The following is a 17,471-nucleotide window of genomic DNA, read 5'->3' as shown; positions in this document are numbered from 1 at the left end:
TCTCTATTTCCTGGATCTGAATGCCTGTTTCCCTTCCCAGATTAGGAAAGTTTTCAGCTAGAATTTGTTCAAATACATATTCTGGCCCTCTGTCCCTTTCGGCGCCCTCGGGAACCCCAATTAAACGTAGGTTTTTCTTCCTCAGGCTGTCGTTTATTTCCCTTAATCTATCTTCATGGTCTTTTAATTGTTTGTCTCTTTTTTCCTCAGTTTCCCTCTTTGCTATCAACTTGTCTTCTAGGTCACTCACTCGTTCTTCCACCTCGTTAACCCTCGTCGTTAGGACTTCTAGTTTGGATTGCATCTCATTCAATTGATTTTTAATTTCTGCCTGATTAGCTCTAAATTCTGCAGTCATGAAGTCTCTTGAGTCCTTTATACTTTTTTCTAGAGCCACCAGTAGCTGTATAATAGTGCTTCTGAATTGGCTTTCTGACATTGAATTGTAATCCAGATTTTGTAACTCTGTGGGAGAGAGGACTGTTTCTGATTCTTTCTTTTGAGGTGAGGTTTTCCTTCTAGTCATTTTGCTCAGTGCAGAGTGGCCAAAAGCAAGTTGTATTGGGAAAAAGAGAAAAAGAGAGGAGAGAAAGAAGGAAAGAAAAGAGAAAGAGAAAAAAAAAAAGGGAAGAAAAAGAAAAAAAAAAAAAAAAAAAAAGAAGAAAAAGAGAAAGAAAAAGAAAGGAGAAAAAAAAAGGGGGGTGGGGGAAGGAAACAAATCAAAAAGCAAAACAAAACAAAAACAAACAAACAAAAAAAGAACCACCGGGGAGTATCTTCTGATTCTGTGTACTTTAAGTCCCTTGGCTTCTCCTGGAAGTTGTCGGTCTAGCTGGTGTTCTGGGGGAGGGGCCTGTTGTGCTGATTTTCAGGTGTTAGCAGTTGGGGGAGCTGCTGTGCCCCTGCCTGGTGCAGGGCTCAGTGGGGGTTGTTTACCCCGTGAGGCCGCAGGAGGAACAGCCCCAGTGGCGGGGCAGCTCTGGAAACCTGGATTCAGCTCCGGCAGGAACTCCGTCTGCAGGGCCTGGAGGCTCCGGGGCGGGGCCGCTGATGTGCTCAGCTGGGGCAGGAGCGTCCTCGCTGTCCTGGGCCCTCCCGGCCTCTGCCTGTCCCGGGGGAGGCGGGATCCTGGGCTGTGTCCCGGCGCCCTGTGCTCCGGGGCCTGCGCTGTTGGATTCGCGCTCCCGCCCCGCAGCCCCCTCCGCGGAGCCGCCGCCTGAGCCCCTCCGAGCTGCTCCTGGAACCGCGCAGCCCCCTCCGCACGGAGCCTCTTCCTCTGCCCGAGCCCCTCCGACCTGCTCCCGGGGCCGCGCAGCCCCCTCCGCGGAGCCGCCACCGAGCCCCTTCAGCTGCTCCGGGTCCCGCCGGGTCCCGCCGTGCGCGCTGCAGCCCTTAGGGAGCTCGGCGCACTCTCCTGGGCGCGCAGTTGCTGTTACTGTCCCCGGGAGCCCGAGGGCATCCCCGCCCTCCTGGGTCCTGCTCCACCTCCCCGCGAGCCCCTTTCCGCCCGGGAAGGTCGGTGCAGCTCCTGCGTCTCCGGGACGGGGCTCTCCTGTCCTGGGGACACTCGCCCCGGCCTCAGCCCGGCTCCTCGCGGGGCCCCTCCCCCTTGGAGGCCTTTGTTTCTTTACTTCTTTTTCCCCGTCTTCCTACCTTGATAGATGCGCGAACTCTTCTCACTGTCGCATTCCAGCTGGTCTCTCTTTAAATCTCAGGCCGAATTCATAGATTTTCAGGATAATTTGAAGGTTTTCTAGGTAGTTTGGTGGAGACAGGTGATTTGGAGACCCTACTCTTCCGCCATCTTGCTCCTCCCCCCCCCTATTTTAACTATTTTAAAGTGTACAATTCAGTGTCATTTAGTATATTCACAGTGTTGTGCCACCGTCACCACTATCTATTTCCAGAACAATTTTTTTCATTGAAGTATAATTGACATACAATAATCTTATTAATTTCAGGTATACATCATAGTGAATTGATTATTTATTTATTTATTTATTTTTAAAGCTTTATTTATTCGTTTTTTGGGGGGGAGGGGCAAAGGGAGAGAGAGAATCTCAAGCAGACTCCCTGCTGAGTGTGGAGCCCCACCGGGGGCTCGATCCCAGGGCCCTGAGATCATGACCTGAACCGAAATCAAGAGTTAGAGGCTCAATTGACTGAACCACCTATGCACTCCTCAATCTTCTTTTTAATCACATATACTTTGTGATGAAAGCAGATAGGTAAAAAAAAAAAAAAAAAAAAAGATATGTGAGGTGTTGGAAGTGAAACTAATAGAGAGAAATTTGTTACTTTTTTTTGGTATTCATGAAAGCAAGGGTAGAAGAATAAAACAGTGATTCTGTCAGTTGCCAACGGTTACCCTTGACCTTAAAACCAGTCTTGATGTGGATGAAATGGCACTGTGCCATGCTTTAGATGCTTCACTCCATTCTTCCCCATTTAAATCTCTCAGCTCTTAAAATGGGCATTATTAATTCTGTCTTACAGATAAATACATTAATTCTCAGGAGGTCGAGGGATTTTTCCAAGACCACAGAGCCACTTAATGAAGTCCATGCTCTTTCCAGTATACAGGGAGCCCTTGCTGACCTGGGCATAGCTATGAATATGAGGTGCCATTTGAGGAAATGCTCCAAACAAATGGAAGAGCAACTTTACAGGAGAAGATACCTGGAAGTATCTGATTGGTTGGCAAAGAAATAAAATATACAATGTGTGCTGTGAAATAAGAGAGAAGATCCTATGAACTAAGGGGAAATGGAATGTTAATCTCAACTCCTATTTGGGATTACAACAACAGTGATTTTACTAAGACTCAAATGACTCAACTAAGACTAGTAATTCTCCCCATACCTCTGTCTTCATCCATTCTTTCCTTCATTCATTGAACAGTTATTTTGTATCAAGTAGGATGCCTTTAGCTATGAGTAACAGGAAACCCTGGCTCAACTGTTTTAAACAGTAAGTGGGTTGTTTTCTCACTTAATGATTCCTGAAGTGAGGCAGTTTCAGGGTGGTTATTTCAGTAACTTAGTGACATCCTCAAAGACCAGGGTTGCTTTGATCTTTCTTCTCTGCAACCTTCAGCAAATTGGTTTTGTCTTTGGCTGACTCCCTCCTGGTCACAAAATGGCTGCTGAGGTTCTTGCTGTCACATGCAGATGCAACAAATTTTAGCAAAAGAGGAAGACCTATCTCCTCCTATGTGCCACTTTGTAGCAGCATGGGAACTTTTCCCCCAGAAACTCTTCAAGAGAATTCCCCTCTTCTTTCATTGGCCACATAAAACATCTGTCCATCCCTAGGGTTAGCACTAGCAAGGAGGAATGGGATGACTGTGACTGGCTCAGTGAAGCACAGTGGCTCCAGAGAGAAGGGTGAAATACATGAACAAAATTGAGATTCTATTACTAAGGAGAGGGGAGGAGGAGTTGGTCCAACAACTGGAAATGCTACTACATATTTAAAAATTATATTGATTATGGAAAATTTCAAACACAAGGAGAAATAGCATAGTGGATTCCCAATTATTCATCTCCTGGTTTCTACAGTTATCAACATTTTGACAATTTTAGTTTATTTTTATAGTGCCCTTCATCTCCTGTTGAAGTATTTTATTTTATTTTATTTTATTTTATTATTTTATTTTTTATTTATTTATGATAGTCACACACACAGAGAAAGAGAGAGAGAGAGAGAGAGAGGCAGAGACATAGGCAGAGAGAGAAGCAGGCTCCATGCACCGGGAGCCTGACGTGGGATTTGATCCTGGATCTCCAGGATCACGCCCCGGGCCAAAGGCAGGCGCCAAACCGCTGTGCCACCCAGGGATCCCTGTTGAAGTATTTTAAAATAAATCCCAGATATTTCATTTTTTTTATGTCTCCATACATATATTGAGTACCTTCTATATGCCTGTTACAAATCCAAAAAGAAATGCCATATCAAGGATAACACATCAGTAAAGACCTGAGCTGGTATTAACTACTTTTTTGCTAAAGAAAAAAGATGTTAAACTCCCTGAAACAAAGGAAAATGCAACATCCAGGGAGCAGAATTTTCTCCAGTGCTTTTGTTTCGGCTGCATCTGGCATCCTTGGGATGTCAGGGAACAGGTGTCCTGTGAGGTTTGGGTGGGGGCATAGGGAGGTGCTCCCCGCCCTCTTAGTCACACATGGAAGGTGAGTGGAAGTTCGGCATCTCGTTTGTCATTTCCACTCTCAGGCGGATGAGGTGAATGCTTTCTAAGAGTGGGTTTTGGTTTGATGACACCTGTTTCTGCATGTTAATAGATTTCTGGGGTAAGATAGAGTCTGGTGATGTCACCTGCAGGTGTGTGAGCCTGTGGTAGCGGTCTGCTGCTTGGCATTTGTTTCACAAGGCATTGCTAGCCACATCTGTCCTCAGCTGTGAGGGGTATATTCAACAGCAGGCTGAAGAAAGAGATGTTTTTAACCAGAACAGAAAGTCAGATGCAACAAGCTGTCTCTGGGCTGAGGTGTAAACACATGTACTTTCCCTATGGCTTTAGCTTATTTCATTTAGTTATGGAACAAAAGACAAATGTTATTTCTTTAAAATATCACAGTGGCAATAAGAGTATATTTCCATGCACCCTTTTCTGAATTTCTTGAGCCCACCTGTTTTATGACAGGCTTAAAAGACCCCTCTTCCTCTGTGTGTATGAAAGAGGAAGCCTGCCTTCTTATTTTCCTTCAGTTTTTAAACATTTGCTCCTTTGACGAGAGTTCACATGCTTCACGAGGGGCGGTATCTTTGTATATAACAAAAATAAATTCACCATTTCTGTAAATACGCTTCTCCATTTCTACCCAACAACTAAAGGTCAGATTGCAAAGCTGAATCAGTTATAGCTTTGTGTGCAGTGTATACTCAACCTGAGCTGATTTTATCTGCCTGGGCTTTGTAAAATGTTAGTATTTGTACAGTGATTAAAAACAGAAGTCTTTTGCATGACTATATTTGCAAAAAATCTTTAAAAAAAGAGAAAGAGAATGGAGTCATGACATGAAATGATGCCATTTGACTTGGTACTTATGTAGCCCTGGTGGCTTTTGTAGCAGTTACAGTTCTTAGCAGAGCTTTCTAGAATGTGCATGTTGTGGTTGGGTGCCCTTTGTTTCATGCACTGTGCATTTCGGCACTATGTGAGAATCTCTCCGACCCCAATACATTTTATTTGACATGCACAGCTGGGTCGCTGGAGCATAGTCCAGGCCATTAAAAGAATGCAAAAGAAAACACAGACAATCTATTCATCAGAAGGCTGTGAAAGGAAGACTTTCTGGGCAGGCTGTGGCAGGAACGCACCTGGAGGAAGGAGAAGGAGGAAAACCAACTGGGCGCCCAGGGAGCAGGGAGGAGGAAACACAGCTGCTGTTGACCTCTGATGCTGCATGTGGCTGGGGGCTTGGCCAAAGGTGAAACCTGATTCCATTTCCAACTTGTGGAATCTAATTTTAGGGTGCTCTGCAAACAGAGGGCTGGACTGATCTTATTCATCAACGGGTATATGCTTGCCGGGCACTTGGCACTCAGTGGCAACCGAGGCAAAGGCATGTGTGAAGCTCACCTTGCATCTGAGGGTGGTTTCCGAGGTCCCTGACCTGTCAGACCATGCTAGGTCTCCCCAGGCACCCCTCGGCCTCCCCAAGGAAGGAAGAGAGGAGGCAGCTTCTGAAATCCATGGGAAGCCTTTCTTTGGCCATGGGACGTTCCAGTGACCTCAGCCCAGTTCATACAACCCTCCTGGCCTCCAACTCCATCTTCCTCTTCCTACTTCCTATTTGTGATTTTGCAGCATTGGTTTTACACTTTGCTCTTTTGTCCAGTGTAGCCAGGTTTCCTTTTTGTGGTCACCAGAACAGCCATTTTGTATTTTTGTCTAAAGGCTTTCCTAGGGGAAGGTGCCTCGCCACCTCAGCTGCATCCTCTTAGCAGCTGGCATGTCTCTGTATCACCTTAGTTGCTCAGGCCTTATCAGGGTGGCCACCCTGAGCCTGGCCTGAGCTGAGATGACTTGCTATCCCTGGCTTGCTCAGAGGTGTTTGGAGAACATCACTGTCTCATTAACTCAAGACCATGGATCTTGGTGCAAAGATGGAATGCTGAGGGTGCCTGAGAGCCTTCCTCTTGGGCCAGAATTCCACACAGGTCTGCACTGCAGAGACCAGGAGCTTTAGAGAGACACAGACAGACAAACTTGGGTACAAGTCTGGCCCCTCCACTCTGTGGGTGGGTAATTCTGTGCAAGTCAAGCATTTTGCAGAGACTGTGGCAAAGACCACCCAGGAAGTAGCAGCTGGCCCCATCACCATCTTGGGGGCTACACATGGAGCTGGTTGATTAAAATATCCTCCCTTTACCCAGTGGCTCCCATCTTCTCCGAGGTGGGGGTGATGCTAGAAGTGAGTGTAACTCTATTGAAGCAGAGCCCATAGTAAATTCTACAAGTAACAAGATGTTCCTTTTTTAATGGCTGTGTTTAAATTTTGCAAAATGTTCATGATTCTCAAGCGAAACTAGGCTCCGGACTCATAAGGCATTTTCAGAAACCTTTTCTTTAGGTTGCGTATAAAGCTCAATGAAGTTTTACAGCATATTAAAACAATAACAAAACAACAAAAAAAGTTGGTCTAGGACTCAGGAAGGTCCTTGACAAATATCTGGACAAGACTACTTGAAAAATAAGAACAACCAAAGCCCAAACCACCAAAAATACACACGGCTTTTCCCATTGGGATGGCAGTTCGAGGTGTCCGTTTGGTTAGCTGACCTCTGAGAAGGACCAGAATGAAAAGGGCTCCCTGGCTGTTTCTGGTGCTTCGTTGATCCCCTTCCCCCCACATCCTTCCTCGCATATGTTCTGCTTCTTGACCTGGAACGGGAAACTCAAAATGTAACCCTGGCTATGTTATTAAATTGTAAACTTTTAAATTCGCACAGGGCAGTTGATGGGAATTTCAAAACCCAGGGTGAAATTCTGCTCTTACAAAGACGGAACAAAAGCCCTCTGTCTTTCGGAGGTCACTAATCCGGTGTTTGCACCTTATTGTCACTACGTAATGTCTGAAAAACTTGGAATTATTTCCAATTAGTGGGTTTAAGTGGATCTTGCTCTCTGAGCCGTTGACCCCTCTTGTTTGTTTAGCAGGATTTTCTCACCGGTCTTCACCTTGCTGCACATTGTTTTGCTGTCAGGGCGTCTGAACTGCTCCGGGTGACCCCTGCAGAAATGTCCGTGTCGTGAGACTCGGGAGCTGTTGTGAATTTTGTGATGACAGATGGCAGAGGCATAAAAGGCACCTCTATGGGCTTTGTGAAAGGGGATTTGGGTTCTCAGAATCTTTTTTTCTCTCTCAGTTCTGGAGGCACCACGGTGATTGCTGTCAGAGCTGCGATGCGGCCCATTTAGAATCACGAGGCCTTGGAGACTGAGAACCCTCGCGTGTCCACACGCACACCTGCTCCCAAACACACGTGTCTCTCGCAAGAAAGCCTCAGCAAATCTAAAGGTCTCGGCCACTTGCCCGATTGGAAAAGCAGGTTCTTCCCAGAAAGCTTTGCACCCTGGAACATGGGGCTTTCATTTGACAGGAATTTCACCTGATTTCTGAAGATTAGAGGGCCAGAGTTAACAAGAAGGAGAGTGAAAAGGAGGCCTCTGTGATTCTGCTTGTGAAACAGGCATCTGTAACTAGCTCTTTTCCAGGCTCTGGCTGAGACTTGGAGGTTAGCGCTAAGGAGGTTTCCATGTGTAGGGAGAAGCCCAGAGGGGCACAAAAGAAGGAACAATAGAGTTTTAAAACTGATGCAAGCTGTAAAACCCTATGTGTGGTCCAAGTGGATCACCCCCCAGGCTGCGTTGGAGCCTCACACCAGGACCCCGATGGGGATGAGATACCACTCACGGCCCAGGGAAATCCCATAGGCTCTCAGAAAAGAGTAACCCACTGTGAAAAGGTTGTGGCCAGCTTCTGGCCAGCCTGAAGGTGCAAGTAGACATCTGTCGCCAATATTTACACATTAGCAGAAATTCTGGACAGTCCAGCAGCACCCTGGCCCCATCCCACATGGCAGCCACCAACTGGAGCCCTGTGGCAGCTGCCACCTCCAATGGCTCACACTCACTAGTTTTTTGTTTCTTCTTCTTACATCCAGTCAACATCATTTCCCCAACTAACCCCAGGAAGCATTTGAGTTTGCCAACCTCTCATTTGTTATAATCTTTTCAGAGAAACTGAAATGTAAATATATAACAAGAACCTTTAGAATCCATCCTGATAAAATACTCCAAATGCAGAAAACATTTCATGCTACAAAGATGTCCCTCTCCATTTTTCATGATATACAAAATGGGAAGCAACATAACAATGGGAGTGGTTAACCAAATTATGATGCATTCCTATAATGGAATATTATAGGACTGTGAAAGTGATATTTAACTCAGAGTTCTTAATAACACGAGAGGATGCTCATGATGTGATGTTGGGTTAAAAAGAAAGCCAACATCAAATTGTTTTTGTAGTACACACTCTGCTTATCTCCCAATATGTGAGAGCAGTTTTCCATGTGCATATACTAAGACCAAGAGGAAATTTGTCAAAATATTAACAGTGGTTGCTTCTTAGCAATGAAATTATCAAAATTATTTCCTCTTTATTTTATTCCAGGCTTCCCACATTTTTTACAGGAATGTGCATAGTTTTTATATTCAGGGGGAAATAACCCATAAACAATTACAGAAAAAAAAAAACCCTAGAAGATTAGGGGATTTTCTCTGAGGCTCCAGTTGGGGGTGGGGGTGCAGGGTAAAGTCAGGACCCTAACCCATTTTCCGATTCTGACATGGATAGAGACTTGCCCCATTCCCAAGGATCAGGCTACCTATAGCTGTGCACCTGACATTTAGAACCCCAGAGATCTCACCCAGGACCCAAGCACTTTATTTGGATGTGCTGGTCTGTATGGGAACCATGTATAATTGTAGGTCTTTTCGTTTGCCTTCAATTACACTGTACTGAACAATCTTTAAGAACCAGACAGCTGTGCCCCTACACTAGATATTAGACCTCATTTAGGTGTAACTCCACGCTGGACAAGCTTCACAACTATGTGACCTGTGGGTGAATTTCCTTGGGGCTGCACTGAGGCTAGATCTTCTCCAATTTCTGTTATTTCTCCCTCTTTGCTTTCTCTCCATTAGGGAGGACAAGTCAAAGCAATTCAGACCCCTTCTTTGAGGCAGGGAAGTGATGCTGTGAAAAGCACTCGAGTATATCCATTGACTTTGCACCAAAATGGTAGCAGTTTCAGCAAGCACCTTGAGATCCAAAGACCTGAGTCCCCTTCCTGATTCTTGTCACTAACTGCTTTGGTGAGCCTGGGCAAATTTGTCCTTTCTCAGAACATCTCCCACAAAATAAAATGGGAAGGAGAATATTTTCTGTTGAAGGACTTTTTCTAAGGTGTGGGGGAGATCGTCTGATGGGACACTCAATAAAGGTTTTCATGGTTTCAAGGAAGAGTCCCCAGATCTGAACACTAGAGGATCTCTACCTCACAAAGTTGAGGTCACAGGGACCCAAAGCTTTTCATTCTTGTCAGCAAAAAATTCATTATTCTGGTGATCCAGAAAGCCTCAGGCAGACCCACCAGAACATTCCATCCCTGCAGATATGTCCTTGGAAGGTCAAATTCTCTTTCAGGCTGATTGGGTTACTGGATATTCAGAAGTGCCTCTCCACTGAGGAGAAAGCATGAGAAGTTTTCCTACACACATGGGAATAGTCTTTTCAAGGAGATCAAATGCTTGCTTGCCTTAGCAGTGACTATCTCTCCCAAGGAGAGAGTGCTGCTGCTTGCCTCAATGATTCAGCACCTGCTTGTTTTCCAGGCTGAATATCTTTCCTTTGCAATGCATCTCTGTAGAGTTAATCAAGTTTTCACTGACTATAATACAGTGTCATTCTTAGCTCTGCACCTGGAGAACAAGCCGACTCATCTGATTGGAGCTCCAGGGTTGGGTAGAAATTGCCAGTTTCATCCTAAGCAGCTTTGATCCAGATTGTTGAGGCTAGTGTCTCACTGTGGCCTCGTGATCAACAAATCTTGCTCTGATCAGGCACCTGATGGTCGGTTTTTCTAGCAAATGGATGGATGTGCAGATGCAGACTTAGGAGCAGTCGGGCATGTGAGGTGTGGAGGCAGGCAGCTGCCTCCCTACTCTGCTGACTGATGGTTCTGTTTCTTACATACTTCTGCATGGCGGGTGATTTCTATTTTTCTGTGCTTCTGAAAGGTCTCCTAATATTGGGGCCTTCAGGAGAATTTCTGGTTCCTGGGGAAATGAGTACAAAGTAGAACTATGGGAATTAATAGCCCAAAATTAAATTTCTTTGTTGAAAAATGTAATTTCCAGTTGTATACGGTGAAGGAAGGAAGGGGTACCTTTGCCTCGGGTCCCTGCGCTGTGACTGGCATGGGGTCAGAGCAGGGCAGCATCATGTGCAGGGTGGGGCTGCCTTTTCAGATCTACCTCCAAACCTTTTCATTTTTACTTTACCATAACTTTGCATTTCTAGATTGTTGAATTATGGCCTGATTTCACATTCTGAAACTAAGCATGTGTCTCAGTTCTGTGAAGAAAAGGCTGTTTCAGAGGAGTGATGACTCACCTTTTATTTTGAGCCCATTGAGAAGAATCCAATCTAAGAGGCATTAACAGAATGAGCATTTGTTATATTTCACAATGATGGTATCTATTTTGAAATTTTGATTTTAATATTATTCTTGGAACACATTCCTACTATAAAATTCAGAGTCTTCCTTGTGCGTGCCCCCCCACCCCCCCGCCCTCGCATTCTGGACCCCTTCCCTGAGCTCACCATATTGACAATTTAATGTATATCTTTCTAGGTGATTTGTATGCATTTATTTGTTTGTGTGTGGAAAGAAATATATAGTTTTATTTATGTGTGTGTTATTTTTACATATAAGTGATAGCGTCATCAATACATTATTCTGCAACTTGTTTTTTCCACAGAACAATGTATGTTAGACAGCATTCCATATCATTAAAAAAAGATCTGCCTTATTTTTAACTGGTAACAAATATTCTATGGTAGATTTATTTAATCTGTCCCCTCTTGATAGATAGAAAACGATTGTATTTCTCAACTGTATCTAAGTGAAGCTCTGTTTCAATGACAAAATAAAATCAACTTTCTTTTGTCTTCCCCAGAGTGGTAGATACCCTTTTTTTTTTTTTTAAACAAAGGAAAAACTAAAGAAAGATTGATTCTGCAGGTAAGGAGAAGCAGCCAGGCTTGTCTCCTGTCTGAGAAGGTCCAGGGCTGAGGTGTCCATGCCCCGGGATCCAGGAGTTGTGGTCAGTAAGACATGGGGCCTCATGGCAGCAGCGTCAACACAGTGGTGGAGGGCCGAGCCAAGCACGGAGGGGCAGCAAGGAGGACTAGGTTAGCCCTGGCAGGCAGAGTGAGTTGGGGCTTGCTACTTCTGTTTCACCTCAAACAGGTGAAAGTCTTTGAGTTGAGGAGGGAGAAACTTGAGGTGGCCATTGTCTGTTTGCCGGTCTTTTTATTCCCTCACTCACTCAACATAAACTATCAAAAGCACAGGCAAGGCACTGGGGAGCCTGTGCTACCACAGATTAGAATTCTATCCTTCACAGCCTCCCAACTGGACGGGGAGAAAGATGTGTGAAGATGAACACATGGGTGTTACATGAATGGCTGTCTACAGTGTCCGTGAGGATGGCTACTCGTCATTTGTCTGGCCTTGAAGGATGAACAGGGCTTTGCTGAGTGGAGAAAGGAAGGGACAGTACTGCTGTACGACATGGCAGTAGTGTCCTGGGATGATGAGAAGCTAGTGTGGTTGAAGAATAATAAGGCCCAGATGGGCAGACAAGGGAGACAAGGGAGGTGGGCAGGAGGCAAAGTAGAGAGGACCTTAAGAACACAGAGCTGAGATTCTCCCTTCAGCAGATGTCAGTGACTGAGGTAGGGGAAGGTTGGGGGGGTACGGGGTGCTAGCACCTGATTAACCCCTGAAGGAAGAGGTGCTGGGCATGGTAGTAGATGTGCCAGAGCAGGAGCAGTGGATGCTGGGAGACTGATTGGAGTGTGCTTCTCTGTTCATCTCTCTGTATGTCCATCTGTCCATCCTTAGCATTTCCAGAGGACTTGCTCTATTCCAGATTCTGGGAATTCAGTGACTAATAAGATGTGGCCCCCTGATCCATAGGGATCTATAGGCTGTGGAATGGCATCTTGCGCTAAATGGATACCCATCCATCAGTGGTCTGGAAGGAAATGAGGCTCTAAACTGTGTCAGGTAAAAGAGGCATGAGGCCAGACAACAGGGCCACAGCTGGAGGAGGACTGAAAGAATTTGGAACTAAGAGAGAAAGGAGAGAGGGAGGGAGGACCTGCCTTACCATGAGAAGTAGACAGGAAATGGGAAGGTGAGCAGTTTTGGGTAGGGGTTGAGGTACCTCATAAGGATTTCTTCTGGATTCCAGGGTCAAAAGAATCTTTGTGATTTAGAAACTGGAGGAGAAATAATAAGTACTTTTTTATATGTAGCAAAAAGCCAACATAAAAAAGTAACTAAAAAGTTCTATTCCCCATATAAATGCCACGGAAGTGATTTATCTACACTTGTACATATCTTCTGCTCCCTAATATGTTTGTGAAGAATTCCATGTAGGCAGTGGAGAGAAGATAGTTAAGCTGCAGGATTGTTTTAAGCCTGAAGTGACAGTAGCACCATAAAGATAGTTTCTGAATTGAACTTGTTCTAAAGCTTGAATTTTTGCAGTTGCTTTATCTGGCTTTGTCATTTTCCCTAATTCTTCCGGGGTCTGCCTTCTGTGGGACTGGAGCTTTTTCTCTGGAGCTGGGCCTCTGAATCATGGTTCAAGATTGGCTGATGCCCCTTCTCTCTCTGGGGGAAAGAAGCCAACCATCAGCAATAAAAATAAGGGATTGGTTTCCTTTGATATGAATGCTCTACTGGATCCACCCAGTGACTCCCTGAAGGAATCTCACTTCTATGGGTTTTCAGATAACAACCACTTAACCTGGAATGGGTACTGCATCACATACTCTGTGTTCTTTGGGTCAAAGCAAGCCTGCGGCCTGCTCAGATCAAGAGGAGGGAAAATAGAGGCCATCTCTTGATGGGTGGAGAGCCAAGAATGTGTGTATCTTTAATTTGCCACCTAGGTGCAGTTCGGGCCTGCCCCAGATTAGAGTGGACGGGGAGAGGTACCTAGCTCCTGGTCTCATGGGCAGATGAAGGGAGAGTGGCCTCCACAGATTGGCAGGCTTCTAGGAGAGCTGTGTGTCATTGGCCACCTGCCCTGGATTCTAGGAGGCTGGAGGCTGCCCTAGTTCTGTCCGCCTTAAGACCTAGTCAGAAGCCCAAGTTTGAGTTCTTTGGAAAAATGAGTGGTGTCATGACATTTCTTTTACCCTGACTTTTAGAAACCCTTGGCATGTGGATGTTGTAGAGGGGAATGGGATGAGGGGACAGCTTGTTGGGGAACCTCTAAGCTTCTGGACAGTGAGAATTTGTTCCTTGCTCCATTTCAGGACATGTCTCCAAGGAAAGGATGGAGGGATGCTCACAGAGCTCGGGGGGATAGCACTCAGTTGCCCAAATCATGGTCAAAATATATTTTGCTTTCGTGGTAAGAACTTATGTAGCATTTTTGTTTTGCTCTTTCTGTCTGCATTTGTTCAAATATAAAACCAATGTTTTAAATTGCTTGCCATTGAGTCACATGGGTACTCTAGGTGGAAGTGCTGTTTCTCAGTCACTGCCCCACCCACCTCACTGGGGCCTCATGTCACTGTGAAGAGTGACAAAGCTTGGGAAGTCCTTGTTATGAAACTGTTTTGTCCACATCAGGCCCACTGGAGGTGGCATTCTCTCAGGGCCCTGTCTGTGGCTTGTAGGACATCCCTCAGATGGTGAGGGGTTGTGGGCACCCAGTTTGTTGCCAGGGAGTCCAGTGGCAAGCCTGGGGCAGGCTCAGTGGCAGCTGGTGCCAAGTCTGGCCACAGCTGGAGGCCTGAGTATGGGCTCAAACATGGCTCTGGGGAACAGTGTCATAGATTGGGGTCCATAGGATGCCATGAGTCCCAGGTAGCAGGGCATTTATGGAACCTGTTTTTACAAGCTTCTCCAAGTATTATCTTATTTACACCTCTCAACAACCTATGACAGAAATCCTGGAATCATCCCCATCTCTTTTTAAGGCACATTATGGGTGAAGGGGAGGACAGGATTTAACCCAGGTGCCGCCTCAACCAGATCCCACTGCCTCTCTCCAGAGCAGGCCAGCAGGCCCAGAGCAGGCTCTGAGTTCCCCTGCTCAGCCTACAAATGGCCCTAGCTCCTGCAGTGGGAAGGAGTGAGGGGGCCTCTGTTAGAGGGGGTGGGCAGGAGGGGAGGAACTCTGGCCTCACAGTATTGTCTGCATCTGGCCAAGAGGTCAAATCTATATACACGAGACAGACCCTCCCCCCAGTTTCTGTAATGTCCCTGGAAAGGTCATGCAGCCTTTCCCTCACCCCCGTTTGAGGCTGAGGGCAGGACACAGGGTAGCAGCTCTATGGTCTTGGCATCTACCATACGGGCTCCAGTCATCCCCAGGGCCCTATCTGTGCCCTCACTGTGCTGAGTAAGCAGCCTTATATCCGGAGTACTGCGTTTCTGGGTGGGAGAGAGGCTCTAAGCCTGGGAGGGGAAAAAAAAAAAACCCACTCCAGAGCAGGAGGGTTAGGGGATGCCCATGTGAGCAGGTGGGTGCTGCTTACCTTGGGAAAGAGGGTTGCAAGGAGGAGAATTCCCCCAAGACCACCTGCAGGACTGAAGGCCAGCAGGAGGCGGTGGAAGTGGCGGAAAGCTCTGAGGGGGCGAGGGGGCGAGGGGGCAGGGGACATGGGCATGACATTTGCATGCTGCACATTGGTGTGCATCGACAAGACAAGAGATCGTTTTGTTCTGTGGTTGGTTTCATACTGGCTGCAAAATGCATCTCTCCGACCCCAGCCACCCGCAGCCCAGCCCCAGTCCCTGGTTTCCCTGCAGGCAGCGCTGGGCTCAAACGCTGGAGGGCGCAACCAGGCAGGAAGACAGAGATGATGATGTCTCTGAGAGGCAGAGTGAGCAAAGAAATTGGAGTGGGAAGGCCTCAAGAGCCCATCTCTGCCACTCAGAGACTATGACCTTTGGAAGATCTGTCATTGTCCTCATTACAAAGTGAAGGGGCAGACTTGGTGGGCATTTCTGAAAGAGCCTCTGTGGATCACCTTGGGCCACATGGGGTGGGGAGAGGTCATTAAAATAATGAGAAGGCATGTGCTAATAAATTACAATTCCCACATCACAGGGATGTTGTAAGCAGGGCTCAGCGCATGGTGAAGGCCCCAAGTGCAGTTATTTATTTTTTTTTTTTAGAGATTATTCATTACTTATTGGAGAGAGAGAGAGAGAGAGAGAGAGAAAGAGAAAGAGAGCAGAGCAAGTGAGAACCCAAGTGAGGGGGAGAGGCAAAGGGAGAAGGAGAAGCAGACTCGCCACTGAGCAGGGAACCCGATGCAGGACCCAGGATCCTGCATCCCAGGACCACGGGATCATGACCTGAGCTGAAGGCAGATGCTTAATGGACTGGACCGCTCAGGCACTCCCCTCCCCCCCCCCGAATTATTGGTTTTGTAATTTGCATTAGTGGGCCCCTCCCCTCCTGGGAATCAACCTCGTTGGGGGTGGGAGCTAGGAATCTGCCTTTTATGAAACAGGTGCTTCCAGTCCCAGAGCCCTGAGCTGGGAGATGGCTGCAGTCTCTTCTGTGTTCTCTCGTGGGCTTCCCTCTCTTGTCCTGCCCTTTCCAGGGAAAAGCACACCCCTCATTATTTCATACACGATGTAATCATGGCTCTAAGCTCAAGTTCAGCTACCAGCCTGCCCGAATGGCCCAAGTTGGGTCGTGTCTGCACCCCACCTGACAAGGCAGGGGAGTTAGAAAGCAGTTCTGCTTCCCACATGGGCACTTAGGGCTGGGATGTAAGCTTGGCTTTGTAGGGACAGAGGATGGCTCACCATGCAGAAGTGAATGAGTTGACAATGTCACCCTTTAGAGTATTTTCCTTGACTCCCTACATGGGAAGGCCCATAGTGAGCATGATTTCAGGTTTCTGCGAGCCAAGACACACTTCAACTCTTTTTTTTATTAAATATAGTTTTGGGGAGAGAAGAATGTAACTTTGAAAACCGGGTCACCACAAGCCACAAGATTATGACAATCCTCCTCTTTACACCTCTGACACGCAAGACACAGATGCAGGAGAAGGGCGGGGCTGGGGCCTGGAGTCACTGACCTGGCAGGTGGTGTGGATGTGGGATGTGTGTGTGTGTGTGTGTGTGTGTATGGTCCCCGTGCATTGTTGTGTCAGCGTGCTTTCTGGCTGCATCTTGTAGCTTCTCTCCCTGGGACCCCCTTCATTCCCATCTCACCCTTTTCCTTCCAAGGCAGAATTGGAGCCTGCAGTGTACCCACCCCCATGAACCCTCATGGCCACTTTCAGCCTGGCCTTGGGGTGGGCAGTGTTCCCCGTGATCCTGGTGCTGTGTGATTTAGGGCTCTCTGAGCCTCAGGTTCCTCTGTTTGTGAAATGTGAATAGTAAACTCCACCTATTTCATACCTAAATAAGGCCTGCAAACGGTATTCTTATTCTGTACAAAAGATGAGGAGATTAGGGCACAGAGCAGGTAAGTTGCTGGCTTGAGGACACACCTGGAAGAAATAGTAGAACTGTTTCTGGGCCTTCTGGCCTCAGAGCCCACATAAACCCATTCCTCTGTATTTTGTAAAGAGTTAGCTCACAGGGATCCCTGGGTGGCGCAGCCGTTTGGCACCTGCCTTTGGCCCAGGGTGCGATCCTGGAGACCCGGGATCGAATCCCACGTCGGGCTCCCGGTGCATGGAGCCTGCTTCTCCCTCTGCCTGTGTCTCTGCCTCTCTCTCTCTCTGTGTGTGACTATCATAAATAAATTAAAAAAAAAAAAAGAGTTAGCTCACATCCTTAGGAAAAAGTAGGTGCATCAAGACTGCTTTCAAGGATACTGGCATCTTCATCGTATCCATGCTTCTTTCTTTGGGTTTGAGGTGCTTTAAAAAACGTCCCTTGCAAAGTCCTAAGCGCTGGACACATCCTATGGGGGTGGAGAGAGGCCACCTCTGAGAGGAGCATTTGTGAATTTGTGAAGCTGAGGTACCGGGCCTCCAGCTTGGGGCAGAAAGGACAGGACTGCTTCCTGTCAAGGCAGAGGATCCTCTGGGAGGGCAAGAGTCAGCTGGGCTGTGGTGGTCAGGCTCGGGCCAGGAGCCTGCCTGTGTCAGATTCAG

The 17,471-nt window shown here is 46.8% G+C and overlaps 1 protein-coding gene and 1 long non-coding RNA gene across 5 annotated transcripts in view; one reads left to right on the top strand and one right to left on the bottom strand.

The window, feature by feature from the left end:
• ACOXL (acyl-CoA oxidase like) overlaps positions 1 to 17,471 on the top strand; it is a 353,848-nt gene that overhangs the window by 112,865 nt on the left and 223,512 nt on the right. The window lies entirely within an intron of this gene.
• Positions 6,572 to 7,393, bottom strand: LOC140601410 (uncharacterized). Its single transcript, XR_012004419.1, has 2 exons — positions 7,195 to 7,393; positions 6,572 to 6,907 (listed from the first exon to the last, which is right to left on the bottom strand). It is a non-coding gene; the product is annotated as an uncharacterized lncRNA (long non-coding RNA).

Source organism: Canis lupus, chromosome 12 (assembly GCF_048164855.1).
Source record: "Canis lupus baileyi chromosome 12, mCanLup2.hap1, whole genome shotgun sequence".
Taxonomy (NCBI): Eukaryota; Metazoa; Chordata; class Mammalia; order Carnivora; family Canidae; genus Canis; species Canis lupus.
The sequence above is the reverse complement of the archived record's forward strand: the minus strand, read 5'-3'. Positions and strand labels throughout refer to the sequence as shown.